Source organism: Vidua chalybeata, chromosome 2, assembly GCF_026979565.1.
Source record: "Vidua chalybeata isolate OUT-0048 chromosome 2, bVidCha1 merged haplotype, whole genome shotgun sequence".
Classification (NCBI taxonomy): Eukaryota; Metazoa; Chordata; class Aves; order Passeriformes; family Viduidae; genus Vidua; species Vidua chalybeata.
In genome coordinates, this window is record NC_071531.1 from 86,384,172 (window position 1) to 86,403,154 (window position 18,983).

The following is an 18,983-nucleotide window of genomic DNA, read 5'->3' on the forward strand; positions in this document are numbered from 1 at the left end:
GTCCCATACATGTAATGAGTTTGGTAGCTCTCAGTTCTGACTTATTTCTTGGAGCAGTAACATGCTGCATCTTCCTTTTCTTTCAAATTGCAGTGAGGACAGCAAATGTATGGGCCAAGAAAATTAGCAGAGCTTGTCTGTTCCCACAGATCAGGGCTGAGTCATGGTGATGGGGCAGTACCTATAAGTTATCTTTGCTGCTCCATTATAGATAAACTGAATTTAATTTTCCAAGTATCACTCTGGCACCTCCTTCTACAACTAAAGTCACACAAGACTTTAGAGATAAATGTTATTGCCTCATGATGTAAAACTCATTCAGTAGCAAATAGCACGTGAGACATTCCACAAAATTGAATAGATATATTAAAGAGTTGAGTGATTCTTGTGGAAAATTCCTAGCAAGATCCTGCATTCCTGAAGATTTAATTTTATCAGATACAAGACTGTTTCATTTTTCATCTTGCTAGAAAAGCTATTTTAGAAACAGGAAGGTTTTACACTTCAAAACTATGATTCCAACTTTTTTAGTTAGATCCTAAATATCCTCTTGGTTTCCTGTTGCTTTTCACAGTGAACTCTGCTTGCCTAGTAGTTTTAAAATTGGGGATTAGAAAGTTGATATTCAAGAAATTGTTCAGAGAATGCCATGCTGGCTTTGAATGTTTTGTTTTATCAACATTCAGGGAGAGAAAGAGGAAGGAGAAATCTTTGTAACACAGAGCAGAAGAATAGATAAAAAGAGAGCAGTAGGAAAAGAAGGCCTTTGTAAGTGCACTGTGAATATAGATAGACATACCTCACCTTCCTTTCTTGTCAAATAGAGCAGAATAAGAAATAATTGGCTTACTTTGTATGAGAAAAAAAAAGACAGTTTCAATATTAAGAAATTCTTGCAAACCTAAGAATGGTTAGATAATGGAGGCAGCTGCTGAAGGATACTGAAGAATCAATATTATTGAAAAAGTTCAAAGGTAACATTTAACATTCTCTTATATTTGATGGGTCATGTGAAATCACACTGTCTATGCCCATGTGGGAATTGAATGATAATAATATCTTTAGTTTTCAAATACTAAGGATGGAAACAGTAAAATACAGATGAGCAATGATCTTCCCTCAAGAATACTCAGACTGCCGAATTTGTGGTCATTGCTAAGAAGCCTGACCTAATGCTCAGAGCTCCTGCCAAAACTCAGGGAGCTTAGGGCAAAATGACTGAAAAGAGGCTGGGATTGAAGGGTCAAACTAGAGGGAACAATACATATCAAAAGGTTACATGGGATACTAAGAAGAATGAGAAAAAGGAGAACAAGACTGCATGATACAAGATAGTGTTGCTTTACCAGTGGTCATATTAATCTCTGGAAAATTTGGCTTGTCTTTGAATCTTCTTGTTTGTTTGTTTGTTTGTTTGTTTTTCATTATTATGGTGCTAGATCATAGCTGAGAAGGGCTTATGCAAACTCTAGAAGTGGTGAATTCTGAAGGAGATAATGGCATACTGGTGGGGATACGTTTCACACAAATGAGATGCAAAATGTGAAGTGGGGCTGCAGGAGAGATGACAGAAAATAGTCATATCCAAATAAAAGGAGTGAGATGTTGAGGACTTCATTCAACCCTCAAATTCCTATGCCAAAAATGCTGAAATGTGTTTGGGGCACAACTCTACCACAAATGCATTAATCATTAAACAATGTTCTCAATGAACAAGGTGAAGTTCACAGCATTAGGGAGACACTACACAATTGCCAGATGAAGAAGAACTTGAAAAGTACAAGTCTTTCCTAAATGAGATCAGCTGAACTAGAATTCCAGCACAGATTGCTCTTCTTACATTGCACTTGAACAGAAATGTGCTGGGAATTCTGTCAGATTTGCATCATCCTGGGTACAGACTGGAGAATTCACATCAGACATTACTTACATGATCTTCTGAGAGGGCATGGAAAACAAAAAAGAAGAGCAAGAAGAGGAAGAGGAAGAGGAAGAGGAAGAGGAAGAGGAAGAGGAAGAAGAAAGAACAAGAACAAGAACAAGAACAAGAACAAGAACAAGAACAAGAACAAGAACAAGAACAAGAACAAGAACAAGAACAAGAACAAGGCAGGCCTTTGAACTGAATCAGGCTTGGGAAAAAAACAGTTCCAAACCCTTTACAGAGTCTCATATCTCTTCCTTTACTGTTTTTGATTTGTTTGAGTTCTCTGACTTTTGATCCAGGTGCAAAATTTTGGCATTCCGTATGGCTTGTTATAAAGCTAACAGTCCACATCATCAATTTGGATTTGATCATAATTATTACTGCCATATTTTTCTCAAGGTACAAAACTACTCAGTCACTGACCTCTACCTAATCTCTCTTATTTCTGTGAAGTTCTATGTAAAGATATTCTTTAGCATTTCAGCATTATGACAACCACTGTGTGAGGAAAATGAAAATAAAATATTGGGAGTTGGCAATTTACTATTAAAGAAAGAAAACAGAATATTTTTTTTTCCACATGCATATTCATTCCAACTTGGCAAATGAGCTCTGCGTGTCCTTCACAGGCCAAGGAAGAGAGGAAGCTGTTTCCTTGCCTTGCATCACCCAGAACACTGTCATCACTGAACTGAGGCACTGAATACTCCAGGGATTCAGTCATTTCTGCTGCCAACATCAAAAAGGATTGCTTTCCGATACACTGTATGGGCCAAATCCATTAATTCCTGCGGTCCTTCAGAGTGCTAAGGACTGGCAGGAGCCAGAAGGAGGACATTGGAAGGGCACTTACCCGTGCTATGAGGCAGAGCAAAATGTCTTTCATGGCTCTGGGTGGACAGCCTGACAAATTTACTGCTGTGCTGATGGCCAGATTTAGGGTCATGAAGAAGAAGGTTTTTCTTGCATTAGATCAGAAAATATTACCTATGTGTTGCCTTCCTCTTCTAAATTGAATGTTGGCTATTGCTGAACATCTGATGATACTGCCTGGTTTTTCTGGTGACATCTCACACTGCCCTGCTATTTCTACAGGGCAAATAACACTGGTCTTCATAGCAAAACATACTTTATTTGTTGGACTCAGGATAGGATAACTGGCATAAGAATAGTGTCCCATGACAGCTGAAATGATAGATTTGGATAGTTTCATAGTTCTTTTTGGCCTCCGTGAAAATGTGTCAAAGTAATTCTTCATGCAAAATTACTTACAATAAAAATAAGCCATGACTATTTACTTTGAAGTTTTGATCTTGCTTTCCCTAATTCTGCTCTCCCATGGCAGTGAGCAGAATGACACTGCTGAGATCTGGTTTTAGTAAGTGATGAGTAAAATTCTTGTAGTGCAGTGCAGTGTTCTACACCCACCCTCTCCTAACATCTGCAGCTTTGCCACTCCTTATCTATGCAGGTAACTTCACAACCCTGGCACCACACATGCTACAGAATTATTCCCTAATGGGAAATTGTATGGGATGGTGATAATTATCTCATCAATTTCATAAACATTAACTGGATTCCTGCTGTTATGATTTAGAATTTTTTCTATGTTCCTACTGCCCTTCCTGTTATCATATCTTCAGTGCAGCCCTTTAAATATGAAATAACATGTTGAAATGCATATTGTGGTACTGATTTGAAAATAATGGCACTGCTATGACTTTCATTTTTGTGTATCAGAATATAGTACCTCCAATCTGTAAAAAACTTTAAGACAGCAAATATGAAATAATTTCAAATAAGAGCAAATTATAGGTCAGAAAATATCAGAAATTTGCCTACAAACAGAGGAAATTATCAAATCTAAAATGTATATTTGTCACTGATCACAGATCCACATGTATGCTTGTGAAAGAAAAACAAATCATATAGTAATATACACATTGTAAGGAATTTAACTTAGCTCAGGCTATTTAACATAATGTATTTTTATTTCATGTTTATTTTGTGAAATCACTTGATTTTATCTTATGACTGCTGTCATAAAAACAGCTTTTCCTGATGAATAACATTTGGAACAAAGCCAAAACCTGATCTAGCCTTTGTTTTTCTAGGATTAAGCAAAGAAGGCATAAGCTCTCAGTACTTTTTAACACTAAATGAAAAATCCCCATTTATCACTGCTAATCACTTTGAAAAGTGACTGCCTGAATGAAATAAATAGCCTGATTGCAGATACAGCATCATTATGCAAGGACAGGAGAATGAGAGGAGCAGATGTCTTCAATCTTACATAAGAATCAAGACACTGAACATGTCAGAGATGCCAAAGGAAGAGATGGGACTGCCTCATCTAAAACCTCCAAGCTGCAGTTAGGGCCATTCGATGATTTAATATCTTCCCCTGGAGGGAGGGAGCTCGTTCTGTCCAGATGCTTTTATTCTCCCTCCATTTCAGACTAACATAGCCTAACAAATGAAACAAAGGAGATAGTGGGAAGAGGAAGCACTGCACAGTTCTGCATTATAGAAGATGCTGGCCACTGAAATGGTGTGTGAGAATAATTTCTTTGCCCATATGAAAGCTCTGGCATTAGAAATCTAAAGCATTTGGGTAGAAAAGAAACCAAAGGGAAAGAAGCAGGAATAGACAAGAAAGGAGGATAGTATGACTTCAGCAAAAAATTTGGCAGAGGTAAATGGATGGAGGAATAATTTTGAAGTTGATATGTGGTAAAGTTTAGTGAAAGAGAATAGACACAGCATATTTCATTAGAGGAAATCTGAACTGGGAATTTATATCTTTCTGTGTATTACTGACTTTTCAGGTTTCTCTCTTGACATTTATGTCTTCCCACTTCACCTGCATTGTCCTCACAATGAATTTCACCATGCCATGACCTTCACAGAACTGATGCTTATTTCTCATTAAAAAAGTGTGTGCTATCATCTGCAGATTTGCCTTCCATGTTATTTATGTCATTTCTCAATACGTTCAGTGAGATATTAAGTAAGTCCAAACAGAAAGGTGACCCACATAGTACCTGACATGTATTATCTGCCTTTAGGATAGATATTTATCATTATTCATTATGCCTTGTTTCCACCAAGTAACTGTTTTTCAGCATGCATGTCAATATTACTGTCAGTGGCAATATGATTCTATAAAAATTTCATGAGATAGTTCACACAGTAAAACCGCATATATTATACCACCTAGCTTCTGTTTGTCAACAAGTGGTTTCATTCCATTGAGGAAGCAATCCATTCTTACAAGAAAGATATATTATTTTATTTCTTGTTTTCTTTCATCAGTGAAATGAAGGCCCAAGCAAGACCTTCGGAGATAAACAGCAATGCTGCAGGAAGAGCCCCGATCTCCTCACTCCTAGCTGAACTTCCTCACCATTGGGCTGCTGCAGCCTAACCCTCTGTGCTTGCTATCCTCCTGACCTATTAGTCCTGACTTGACAGATTGCCTGCTTTTGACAGGACCTTGTTCCCTTCTTCCATCCACACAGACTCCTTCCACCATGGCAATAATTTAATGTCTAGGGAAGCCTGGCTGCTGGGTAGACCTCTGTGTTTGATACCTCTGAGGCTGAGGGTGAACGTCTATCTTCCAAAGTAACTGCCTAAATCTTAAACTCAAATGTTAGAGTCTGCAGTTTCAGATTGAAAGCAAATCTAAATGATCACACAAAAGTTGCATTACATGCAAATTGCATTCCTCAATCTTGCAGAAATCTGTATTGTGCTTTTTAATCAATATTTCATTTTCTTCTAGTGTATTCTTTATAATCACTGACCATTTTTGTTGCAGGCATTTAAAAAAATTCTGGCAGTACAATATGCACTCCTATTTCTCTGGGTAGAACAAATGGAAAAGTTCATTAGTTCTATGAGAAGAATGCATTTTTTTTCTTTCTATTCCATCTTTATTTTCAGATGAATCAGTATTATAGCAGGAAGACAGTAATTTTCTACTGCAATTGGACAGAAAGAAAGACTCCCCTGTTGCCCTTGAGAGGAGAACATATACCTTTTACATTACTCTTTTTTTTTCACTATAAACTAAAAATCTATAGAAGTCAGCTTGCCCATAGGTGACATTTCTCCTCAAGTTATTTGAGCTTTTCACTTAAATCTACTTAATTATTTATCTGTATAATCAACTCTGCACAATCTCCCCAGAAGAAATAAATGACATAGTTTAGATATGCAAAGGATGCTTAGTTTCTGAGAAAGAACAAAGCCTTTGCAAACTCCTCCTGGGAGAGCATAACATTGGAGAAAGATCAAAGGAGAAAACTCAATCCAATATTATTAGATGGATTAAGATTTATGTGTAATCTTGCAGTGGTATTGCTCAAGTTTCAGCACCAGAAAGGTTTTGTGAACATTCCCAAGAGAAAAAGAAGGCAACAGGCATGATTTGTTCACGATATGTTCCAAGGCCAGAAATGAGCAGATCTGCTATTTGTAACTTCTCAGCACCCTTATCCTCCCCGTGTGAGAATGAAGTCTAATGCTCATTTGGGGAGGCAGAGTTGCATTCCTTAAGAAGGACTGCCTTAAATTATTTTCTAGGGATTTTTATAGTGTGCTTTTGTTTCCCATATGGATATGAAGGAATAGTTTTTGTGAAAATTTTGGTTTGGTAGAGTTATCTGAGCATGTTCCCTCCTAACAGTTCTTTTTGGTGGTCTTTAATGGGTTCAGTCACATTTCTTCATGTTTTCAGATGTAGGAAGGAGATTGTTGTTGCCTTGACATAATTCCCTCTCATCACTACTCTTTTGTCAGCCCTTTTAGGGGAAAAGTGTATGCCACACTCCAAGCATTCTCTACCTGAGTGCTGCTTGCAACTTGAAACTTGTGCATTTACAGCTTCTTGATGTAACTCAACCAGTGCAGGTGAAGAATTTCTGCTTAATTAAACTATTTTCCCACTATTTTACTACAAAATTAATGTCTACTGAGTTTATAGAGCAGTAATTGCTATATCACAGCCCTATCATGTTCATATTTGCTCTGGTGAGTGTTTACAAGAATGATAAAAACATTGTAAGTTGTGACAAGGGACACATTTATTTACTTCAAGCATATGTAAAATGTTTATTTTTACTGTTGTGTCCCAGTTTGACACATAAGGTTTTACATTAGATATGGAATGATAAATGTGTCCCTGGTTGTTTTAGTCTATATGTGGGAGGTTAATATCTGCAAAGCAAAGTGACAATAAAGGAGCAAAGCAGGGCCCCAAGGACATAAAGAAATATTCATTCAAAATGTAGAGCCTCTTCCTAAAAAATATGTTTGTGGGATATAAAAGACTACATAACAAAAATAAAAGTAATAGATGAGCTTTTGGATGGACATCCGTGACAGAGATTATTTTCTTTGTTTCTGGGAGATTATAGCAAAAGCATGTAATGTCTGCCATAAGGCATTATCACATTTAATCACATTTCACAAGCTATTGTTTCTGCACAAAGCAGTGCTTTTCTAGGACTGCAGGGTATTTGGATATTTCTCAGAAAACTCTGAGATATTGTACTCACTGAGAAGTGTATGCCATGTCTGGATTTGAACAATTTGATATTCTTCACACAAAAGAACCACTGAATGTAGTGAGTAAGTGCTGAAGGATGGTAATGTCGCTATGTGTTTAAAATTTTCATTTAGGATCATCACAGTTCATCTTCACAACTTTGAGCTAACTGGATAATATAAACTAGGAAAAGCTGTTGAGTCTTATATCAAATAAAACATGCTCTGCTATCCTGGAGAAGCTACAAACTGAAATACGTTTCAAGCTGGGATACCCACAAAATGTGATATAGATATACGGGGAGAGAGTAAGCAGTTCAGAAATTAGGAAAAAATACATAAATTTTGTTTACAAAATCATTCTAATTAAGTAATTAGCCTGTCAGCCTCTCTTGTTTTCATATTGAAATATCATTCTCAGATGAGTGCATTAAAACAGTACTTCTGTTAGAACTACACAATTTAATGCTAAAGATACTCAGATAATGGCAAGCGGATTTGACTTAAAGAACTTTACTTCAATCTTTTTATCACACAAGTAATGGGCCTGCTTAATTTCAGCTTAGCAATTCACTCCACAAATATACAGCAGGTTTTCACCTAAACAGAAATATGTTTAGAATTTTTGAAAGTGGGGCAGCCTTTTCTTGATTAAACTTAATGACAGAGTCAAATATACAGAGTCATGTATGCCAGCTGAATTCCAACTCTAAATCTATGGAAATGTAGAGCAGTGTTTCATCTATTTAATATGCAAAACATTACATTGATGTCACATTAAAGCTATATAAGCAACAAGCCTGAAAAGTCATAGTGTGGACAAAAGACAAAAAAGAAACTCATCTATTTTCTTCTATACATGTCTTGCATTTTTCCAGATTCTTCCATTTATTGCTATTATTTTCTGTAGAAAGTAGTTAAATATCATCTGATTTTTTATGCATAAATTGGAGGATATAGACATTTTGTGTTGCTTACTCATGTTCATTATGCCATCAAGCTTGACTAAGGAAGTCCAAGCCCCTCTGCATTTCCCTGAAACAGAAGGTATTCCCATCTGTAAGTATTCAAGAATTGTGAGTAAGCTGATTAAAAATTCACAAGACTGGCCTAAAACAATAATGTAAGCCCACCACATTTTAGATTGTTTTTCCTTAGTAATTTTCAACTCTTTCTGGAATACTCAAGTAACTTTTTTTAAGTTCTGGGAAGGGAAGGGAAGGGAAGGGAAGGGAAGGGAAGGGAAGGGAAGGAAGGGAAGGGAAGGGAAGGGAAGGGAAGGGAAGGGAAGGGAAGGGAAGGGAAGGGAAGGGAAGGGAAGGGAAGGGAAGGGAAGGGAAGGGAAGGGAAGGAAGGGAAGGGAAGGGAAGGGAAGGGAAGGGAAGGGAAGGGAAGGGAAGGGAAGGGAAGGGAAGGGAAGGGAAGGGAAGGGAAGAGTCAGAAGACTAGAGATGGGGTGAAGAAGCTTCTCTGAAGATTTGCAGAAGAACAAGAAGATCCAAAATGCCAATTCTTGGAGACAGAATTAAATTTTGACCTTCAGTCATGCTGTAGCATAAAAGAAATAAACATCAGAAAATATCACAATAAAAGATAAAAAGGAGATATCCAGGAATCAGGGAGATGGTGACATGTATGAGACTGAAAAAATGTCACAAGCAAGTCTAGGAAGTAATGGAATGACCTGCAGTTCCTTACAAGATGCTCACAGCCACCAGAAGGTGATGCTATTCCACTTGTTCTTCATGAGAAAAGAATGATGTGACAAAAGTCCTAGTGGCAAGGCAGAAACTTGAAATGAATAAAAAGAGAAATGTATAAAAAGATTGCTAGCTGACTAGCAGCATACTGTGTGTGCTGGCTTTGGTCTTGGATCCTATGTTCCTAACTGCTATTGGTAAATATCTTCAGGACAGAAGATATACTAAGAGTTAAAACTCTGAGAAAAAAACACCCAACAAAATGAAACAAAACCAAACACAACCAAACAAACAAAAACCATGGCAAAACATTAAGAATTAGGGACCTTTTTCAGGCAACATTTGTATTGCGGCTAGCATCCCATGAGCACTCTACTGTCCACAGAAAGACAAACCAGTACTTCTAAGGACAGTTTATTAAGGACAGCATTTCCAGCTGAAAGGAAATTATTAAAAGGATGGACTGTGCTCTACAACTACCTCTTGTCTACATTGACAAGAGATCATTAACGCAGGTGTAAATGTCTATATATACCTCTGAGCTTGCTTTCCACTTCGAAGAAGAGCCAGGTTCTTAACTAAGAATTTCCAGGACAGACTTAATTCATTACTGTTATGATTTATGAGAATCACACAGCCCTGTTTTCTATTTAGTCAAATTTATTGTCTCTTTCTATTTGGTAGCAAGATTGATGTGTCATTGTCTATGCAAAATTCTCCATCTTCCTAATCTGTAATAGAAGAACTAGGAAACTAATGGGATGCTCAAACATGGTTTTCTTTGAGAAGTTATCAATGAATCATTTATTTTGTCAAGATGATCTCCTGTGAAAATTTTTCGCATATATACAATATTTTTATGAGACCAGGCACACAAAATTAATTTATTATTTTTTATATTGGCACCTAGAAAAGATTTTGTTATTTAAATTTTACTTGCATCATTAAGTTTTCTCTGAAATAAACAGATGGCCTTAACATAATCTTCATTTGTTGTAGGCTTGTAAAATGAGAAGTGGCATTTGGTTTTTGCACCAGATTCAACAAGTTAAATCGCCAGAAATAAAAGCTCTTCAGAACATACAGCATAAGTGATGACTGGTACTGTTTAGTTCAAATTTCTTCTAGTTGAACTACTCCAAATCTTATCATCTTAGATGATATGATTAAAACAGTATTCTCAAAAGGAACACAGCATCCGTTTCTTCCCACTGGAGAGCATGGTGTCCAAATTGCTCAGGCTTCCCAAAGCTAGGTTAGATTATGTTTCATTGATGTTTCTTTAAATGGATGTGCAGGATGTAAGTATGGCAGGAACTGACCCCTGGCTGCTGGACCTACAGAGGGGAGACCTGAGGACATTTAAACCTCATAGCTGCACCTGGTTGGTGACCTTCAAACTGACCATTCCTTTTTCTGCTCTGTGTGTCTTTCAGTAGCTGTTGGGTAGCCTGATTCTTATTTTGCAAGTAGATGCATCTGACTCAGAGAAAAACCTTTTAATTAGTCAGCAGGCATGCAAGGCTTCTCTGGAGTGGTCAGAATTTTTTATCTTTGTCTTTTTTTTTTTTTTTCAGGGAGGTCTGGCTGCTTCTAAGCCTTTGAGATCACCTTTATTTCAATTATTGTTGCCTTTAACTTATTGGGGGTTTTCCAGTCCAATTCTTTGTTGAATATGTGAATATGATAAATTTTATACATACAGTCATTAAATAAAGTGATAGCTGGAATTCTTAGCACAGCACCTCATTTTGAAAGAAAGATAAATTGTACAAAGTATATATTCCATTTCCTATACTTTTTCCTGGGACTCTTCTCAGAGGCATGCAAATTCTTTACATCCTGCCACAAATCTTTGGCATATTCCACTATACATTCCTGTTTTCCGTCTTAGTGAATGTGCTCCAAGGGGGCTATAATATATTTTAAACTGCTTCACTTGATATTGATGCATTAATACATTTGTCAATGTTATTTTTAAGATGCAGGGAGGTCTTCTGCTCTATTCACACCCTCCAATAAATACAGATCTGCACCAAGTCTCTCTTTCTCATGACCCTCCCACAAACAGCCTTCTGGAACCTAATGGCAAAGGACAGTTAACTGATATGGAGATAGAAGGCAGGTGTTTTTAGTTTTAGTACTTTGAATGCATTGTATAAACTTTAGGAACTAGGAATGCTAATCCACAGTAGTCATCTGAACATTTTCATGCACTGTTTTTGTTGATTGACTGAAAGAAATTTAAAATTGACTGAAATCCCTTGAGTGCAAGGAGGTGCTTCTTGTGAAAAACAACTGATTTGTCTTCGATATACACAAACAGCACTGACTGAGTAACAGGGAAATGTGTTAGCCAAAAGAAAACAATCCTTGTTTTTCATATCAAAATTGCTTGTATATTTACCTCCAGTGTTTTTGCTAGATTTGTATATCTAGGAAAATATGTGTTGTATATTCTGAGAGAAAAATAAGATAGTTATTGAAGACAACAAAACTTAGTTAGGTTAGGTAGCATCAGCATACACAATAACTGGGAGAAAGTATTGGGGGGAGAAGCTCAGGAGCATTTAGGTGGTGTAGAAAGACCTGGGGTTTGCTGTTCATATACTCAGCAGACACTATTTAGGATATATGCTGTGGTACTTGGTGTGAAAGACATACAAAACAGCGCCTTGAAATTTACAGGTCTCAGAGATGTTCTTCAAGAAATGAATCAGTCTATACTCAAAATGGTAAAAAAAAAAGTGTTTGTAATAATTTTTGGTCCTTATTTATTAGCAACTGTCATCAAGGTTTCTGAATTGTAACACTAGGAAAAAAATGTAATCACTTAGGTGGAAAATGCATTTGAGGATTAATTATTACATTGTTTATTGCTATTTGAGAAGTGGTCTGAATGCCATTTTTTAAAATATTAAAATATTAATATCAGATCAGGGCATTTTTGCACACATCATCATTATCACACTCGTAATGTCCTTTCTTTAGAATATCTATAGCCTAAGAGTAACAAGAAGGCTGCATTCTCTGAAGACCAGAGAAGTTAATCTCCTAAAGAAAAGAAAAAACAACTCTGTTTCATGAATAATGGTAAGTAGAAGACAAATGAATTAGACCTGCTTTCTTAGGTGCTGTCTGGAAATTTAAATTTTTTACATAAGTTATAGGAAAGGGCAGAGCACAGAGCAGATCCTACCTTCTCCTTTCTTAAACAAAAGTCTGTAATCAAGTGGCCAGACAATCAAGGCTATTGTTTGGTATTGAATCCTAGAGGGAGAAACAGGAACTTTAATGAATGCAGTGGTTCCACATTATAGGGTGTGGTGTGACTTCTTTCACCAGTGTATCAATCCTCATCTCTGTTTTTTTCCCCACTGGAAGTTGGCTGGTCCTCTCTCTCCACTCCTCCTTCCCTCTGCCTGAGGTTGGCCTACATGGTGCTGACTCACTTGTTTATGCATCTGTGCTCTAAAATCCTTCCTTGAAACGACCTGGTTTAAGGAAAAAGAAAATGCCATCAGCCCACTTTTCACAAGGAAAAATCAAAAAGTGTGTTTTCCTTGGCTCTCTCACATGATTTTTTTTCTTCTTTTCCCATGCCTATAACCAAAAAAGACATTCTAAATGCTAAAAGATATTGGCTTTTAAGTGAGTTTCTTGAGGCAAAATGACCAAAGCATATACCACAAATAATGAATAACACTGGATGGCAATTCATCTGGACATTTACACATAAATACATTAAGGGAAATCACATAATTTCCAAGAGAGTTTGAGGCATAAAATATAAGGAAAATACTTGTCTCAATAAAGAAATTGCTTATCCGACTGTAATAGTAACACATTTAAAAGATTAATTTCCTCTTCTGAAAGCTCCGCTGCAATGGTAGATCTGTCCTTTTCCTCTCCTGTGAAATATGGAAATGTGCCTGCAACAATTTGTGAAAATAAACAGCCTTCTTTGCCAAGGAAACCATAAGCTGAAATTGTCCTGGTTTTATATCTATACGGATTACAATCCAAACCCTCCTGAAATATATTGTTTGTTATCTTAAAGACCTGTAAAGGAACGTAGTTCAAATGCATTGTTTAAACGGGACTTTTATTTGTTATGGCACTTTAAGGTTTCTTGAGGGACTTGTCTGCAAATTGCTACTGGCAAACTTTAAAAGATGGAAAGGAAAAATGTGTTATTTCTTGAGTGTTGACTATGTATCAAAAACATACCGTTCCTCAGGAGAGAGGCTTGATTTATATTAGGTGATATAATACAAGCACACACATTTCCTGTGGAACGACAAAAGGCTGCTCAACAAGGTGTCAAAATATAGGGTGCATGGTAGATATTCAATTTATAGTGGATAATCTCTAGAAAGTGAGGTGGAAAAATATATATTAAAGAGGGATTTGAAACAGCAAAGGCGTAAGGGGAAAAGCAGAGATATGGAGATGAGTAGAAGAAAAGTCTCCACTGAGAGAACATTTTCCACTTACCTGAAAGTTTCTTATTATTGAACTGTTCTTTAACAAGCAAAACCATTTTAGATTCTTTCAACACTTGTAAGAAGTAGTAACTTGTGAGAAATTTCTGCGCTCCATGATTTACACATCTGTTACACTACTGAGCAAAGGGGTGCATATTAAAAATTCATCGATTTGCATTGATCTGAATTTATTTGAATAAAATAAAGGAAGAGGTTGCAGGTATACTGGCTTTGATCCACTCAGACTTAGAGTTTTACAATGTTTTCAGGATTTCTGACTCTCCTTTGCATACATGCTGTCTCATTAATACCTTGACCTTTACTCTAACCTTTATAGTCAAGGAACGGTGGAGGAAAGAAAATGCAGTTAGAAAAAATTAATCTGTGGTAAAGCAATGGTTCATCAGATGTGAGAAAAAATGAAAGATCTCCTGCATGTGAGATATTTTAGTATTCGTATTTACTTATGTTCCATATATACCAATTGTCCCCTCCTTTACTCTCTCATCAATATTGTTCCTCTAAAATGCATGGAATTTTATTTCAGTCTTTTTATCACAATTACAGATTTTTGCTGCCCAGACACAGCACACAGAGTCTTTCTCTCACTCAGAAAAATCTCTCCAAAGTTTTCTGAGCGCACCTGTACATTTACCAATCCTTTTTCACTATCCTTCCTAGAGTTCATGATTTCATAAGGACTCTGTGGGAAGAGTTGTAGAGTGCTCAACCAAGAGTCAGGATTGAATTTTTAGGGACAAAAGTAAAAAGGAAGCCAACTTCCCATCAATGGTGAATCTGGGTATTGTTTCCAGGAGGTAGAATGTTTGCTAGTCCAGGATATCTCAGCTGGTCCATACAAATGCAAGACATAGGAAATGCATTTTCTGTTAGGAAAACCTGAAGGCAGAAGAGATCTGAAATGCACTTTTTATAGTGTGTGTGGTTTTAATGCTATTTATTCTGTGGTATCATTTCAGTGATAAATTAATTTCTTACTAAAATATGCACACAAGGTATTGCAGGCTGGATTTTTAAGGACTTTGTTTGTTTCTCAAATTTAATTTGTAAGAAGCATGAAAACAAAATAAATTTACAATTTCAGGTACTACTTTGCACTGTACAGAGTAGCTACAAATTTTTACATTAAAAATAAACGACCGAGAAAGGCTGAGTCTGCATTATAATCTGATTAGATTTAAGGATTATAAAAGACAAAATGAAAGAACAGTGCTGTTCTCTGCACAGCTTTTGCATAAACAGTGTCTAAATCTCCTTGAGCTTTGTAGATTTACATTTAGGCTGAGCATTTATTTGAGTCAATAAGATGGGAACCAGATGCTGCTATGATAGGTTAGGGTTTCCAACCACATTGCAGATTTGAGAGCTCTGATGAGCTTTGGTGTCTTTCATGCCACAATACAGGAAAGATATAAAACTATTAGAAAGCATTTGTAAGAGAGCTGCGAAGAAGCCACTAGGTGAGGACCTAGAGGAGAAGCCGTACAAGGAGTGTCTGAGGTCACTTGGTGTGTTCAGCCTGGAGAAGAGGAAACTGAGGGGAGATGTCATTGCAGTCTGCAGCTTCCTTGTGAGGGGAACAGGAGGGGCAGGCACTGATCTCTTCTCTGTGGTGCCCAGTGACAGGACCTGAGGGAATGGCCTGAATCTGTGTCAAAGGAAGTTTAGGTTGGATATTGGGGAAAGGTTCTTCACTCAGAGGGTGGTTGGGCACTGGAACAGCTCCCCAGGGAAGTGGTCACAGCACCAACCTGGCAGAGTTCAATATTTGAACAACACTCTCAGGCACATGGTGTGACTCTTGGCAATGTCCTGTGCAGGACCAGGAGATGGACCTCGATGGCCCTTGTGTGCTCCTCCCATCTGAGGAGATTCTGCGATTCTATGGTTCATTTGGTTATGTGACGTGAATTGTGTCATGCTGGACAGTTCTTGTGGCTGGAAGGGAAAGAGTTGTATCCAGCTCTCCTGCTGCATTGGTACCATGTAAAGCCATGGCTGTGTTGAATCCATCAGTAATATTGCATAGTGATAGAGCCAAGGAGACAATAATTTGTCAGACAACGCTCCAGCCACAGTAAGGCCATGCTCTCTACTGCTTATCCACTGGATATTCTGGGGAATTTCTGGATACACTGGGAATTCTGGGAATTTCTTCCACCCCACTGCCTTCACAGAATCTAATGAGCCCAGGAGACCTCCAGCATGTCACCCAGCTGGAGGAACAGTGTGAGGACTCTGCGGGGAATCCCCTAAGTTAAGGAGACACAAGAAGCTTCCCTCAAAGCTGTTAAAACCCTATTGGCTCCTTCCCCTATTCCTATGTCTGTTCCTATGTCCCTGAGCCACTATCTTCCTATTCCCTGATTGGCCCTCATCTCTGTACTGCCCCGAGATCAGGTTCACCCCCCCCATCCTCGACCCCTCTGGACAGGGGGAGAGCCGGGAGATGTGTGTTCTGGGGGAACTCTGAACATCTCACCGCACGGCTGAATTAAACATCTGTGGATGCCATGCAAAGGCCCTTTCTGCTTCTTTACCCTGGACTTTACTTGTAACAGTTCAGGCTGCTACAGACCAACCTCTAGGCCCTGCAGGGATTGTTACCATTTACCACTGAGCCGTGGTACCAGGATGAGCCTGGTGTTACATGCAGGCAAAGACGACAAGAAGCTGGGAAGGAGAAGGACCAATCATCACTCTTTTACAACTCTGCCTAAGTATCAAACTTTGCAGAGTTTCCCCTATAACAGTGGTCTGTGTGATTCCTATTTTGGCTGGTGTTTCTGCTCTGCTGTCAGAGCTGATGTCCAGTGTGTTACATGTGATGGCCAGGTGTGCAGGAACCTGGACAATGGCATCAAGTGACACCAGGGATGAGGGTACTGCATGCCAGTCAGATCACTAGCTGAGTGGTATACTTGGTTTGGCCTTTCCTTGCCTGTTTTCATTTATGATAGTGGCCAAGTTAAGGAAAAGGGCTGGATTGGATGGAGTATATTTTCTTGTGAGGCTTGAAATGTGTTTCCGGCACATAAAGTTTGTGACTTGTAATATAACTTCAATGTAATTATGCAAGAGAGTTTTGGGGGGTTGTTGTTGGTTTGTTTGTTTGGTTGGTTAGTTGTTTTAATAAAACAACCTATTCAGAGTAATTATTAGATCCTCTAATTTCTGAGAAAACCAGGTTCAAGCACCAATTTTTCCAAGGCAAGAGCAGTATCTCAGAAATATATTCTTTCCTAGGAGAACCATCCTAGCAAATCTGGGAAAGTTATTCCTGTTTCACCTGGAAAAATAGTGCAATGTGGGTAAACTACCTGAATTGGACTGATGGTTTTAGATAAGAGGGAAAAAACCAGAATATTCACAAATACCCCATGACTACATATCATCTCCTTTTTTTTTCCACAGTCTCACAAATAGAGAATTAATGTGGGATGTGGGAGGTTCCCATTGAATTCAGTCCTTTTCTGGGAAGGATTTCACCCACATTAGGACTCCAATCAAATTTATTGTAGGATATTCTGAACTAGAAATATGTCCTTAATAAGGATATTTCATTTCATATAAATAATTAAGCATGGCAGGAAGAATTAGACCAGAGTTTTTTCACCCTCTGATAATGTCTGCACGTCTTGCTCTCCATGCTGCTATCTAAACCATGATATCCTTAATTTGCTCATCTTCTTTCTTCCCTGCTCTCTGTTCATAATAGTTCTTGGACTGGTGGACTACAGGAGCACTGCTACTTCTGGCCAGAAATATCTTCCCTGGAGGAGGACAGTTTCATAAAACTCCTTTTAGAGTGTCCCTAGGGGAACATAAGGAGACATTTCATTTGTGACTAAGAAGCTCACACTTAGTAGATACTTCTATCTACTCTTTCTAGTTTTCTGTTAAAAACAACTCATAGTGTAAATAGTGTCCATGTGTGTCCATGTGAAATACATCAGGGCTGTCATCTCAAAGATGCAATTTTATTAGCTGAAATATCTGGACTACTTGTTCACAAACTGGACTACCATTAAGTGTCTAGATAATCACACTCCTGAGCACGTGAATCACCTATGGATAGAGTAAACACCACCATCACATTGTTAAGACTTCCATTATCTTGAGTGAAATGGAATGTATGTATATATGGAAATGGATGAAGTGTCTGTATGTCCTTTCTCCTTTGCATTTTTAAGGACAGTTACGATGCTGTGAGCCCATTCCAGCAGGGACGAAATAGCTCTATTAAGATTTCTGGGTCAGCTCCAACTCATGCATAATCTATACTCTGATCTTACTTAAAAAGGTTTTGATTTTGCACAGATTAACTAAAAACCAGGCGAGGAGTTAATTAAATGAGTTTGCTTTGATAAAGTTTCACTTATTCAGTTTCATGGAGCATAGTCATACAAGTATTTTTCTCCCTCTGCACTTCACTTTATTTATCTAAACTTCTTAAACCAAGGAAAACAAACTTTACATTGGTTTCTAATCAATATTTTCCTTGCATCCCTGCAACCAACAGCACAGGGTGACAATGTCATATTCAAGATAAATGGGCTTTGGAAATGCACTTTTCCTATATAATTGAAAACAGAGCTCCACATTAAAAAAGCATTTACTTTTTGATGCTCTCTTGTACAGGGGAAATTGTCTGGCAGAATGAGTCTAGGTTTGTGCTTCAGAGAGGCAAGAACCTTTCTGATCTCTCCCTGTGTATGATCCCCTTCCATCATGCTCTCTAGAAGAGTAATTTATTGCATTTTTCCAGTTTTCCCAAACCAAAAAGTCCATCACTTCTTAATTTCTTTTTTTTTTAATGTGATCAAAACCAATTCTTTTAAAAATAATCTTTTACAAATGGTTAGAAAAAACTATTTCCAGAAATTAATTTTGATAATTTTTTCTATTGGAAACCTTCATACAGCGAAGAGGCTTAAAAATGTTTTCCATTCCTTTTTTTTACTATTTTAAGCATTCATCTTTTAGAACTGTTACATTATTCATCTGTACCACCTGACTTTAAAGTTGTTTTATTCTTTAATACCATCCATGTTTTACAGTAAAAACAATGTAATGATTTCTTGGGAAGAACTATTTTGCTCACATCACTGATTTTTATTATAGCTTATCTTGCCAAATAGTTCAAATACATTTTGACTTCAAGTCTCTGCATGTTTTATGTTGAAATACTGTGCAGGTATTAGTTTTACAGCCAAAAGTACTAGTCTAAGTCTAATAGTTAAAATCAGCTTTGTCTGCTACTTATGGAATTTAGCCAGACAAATTAATATTTTC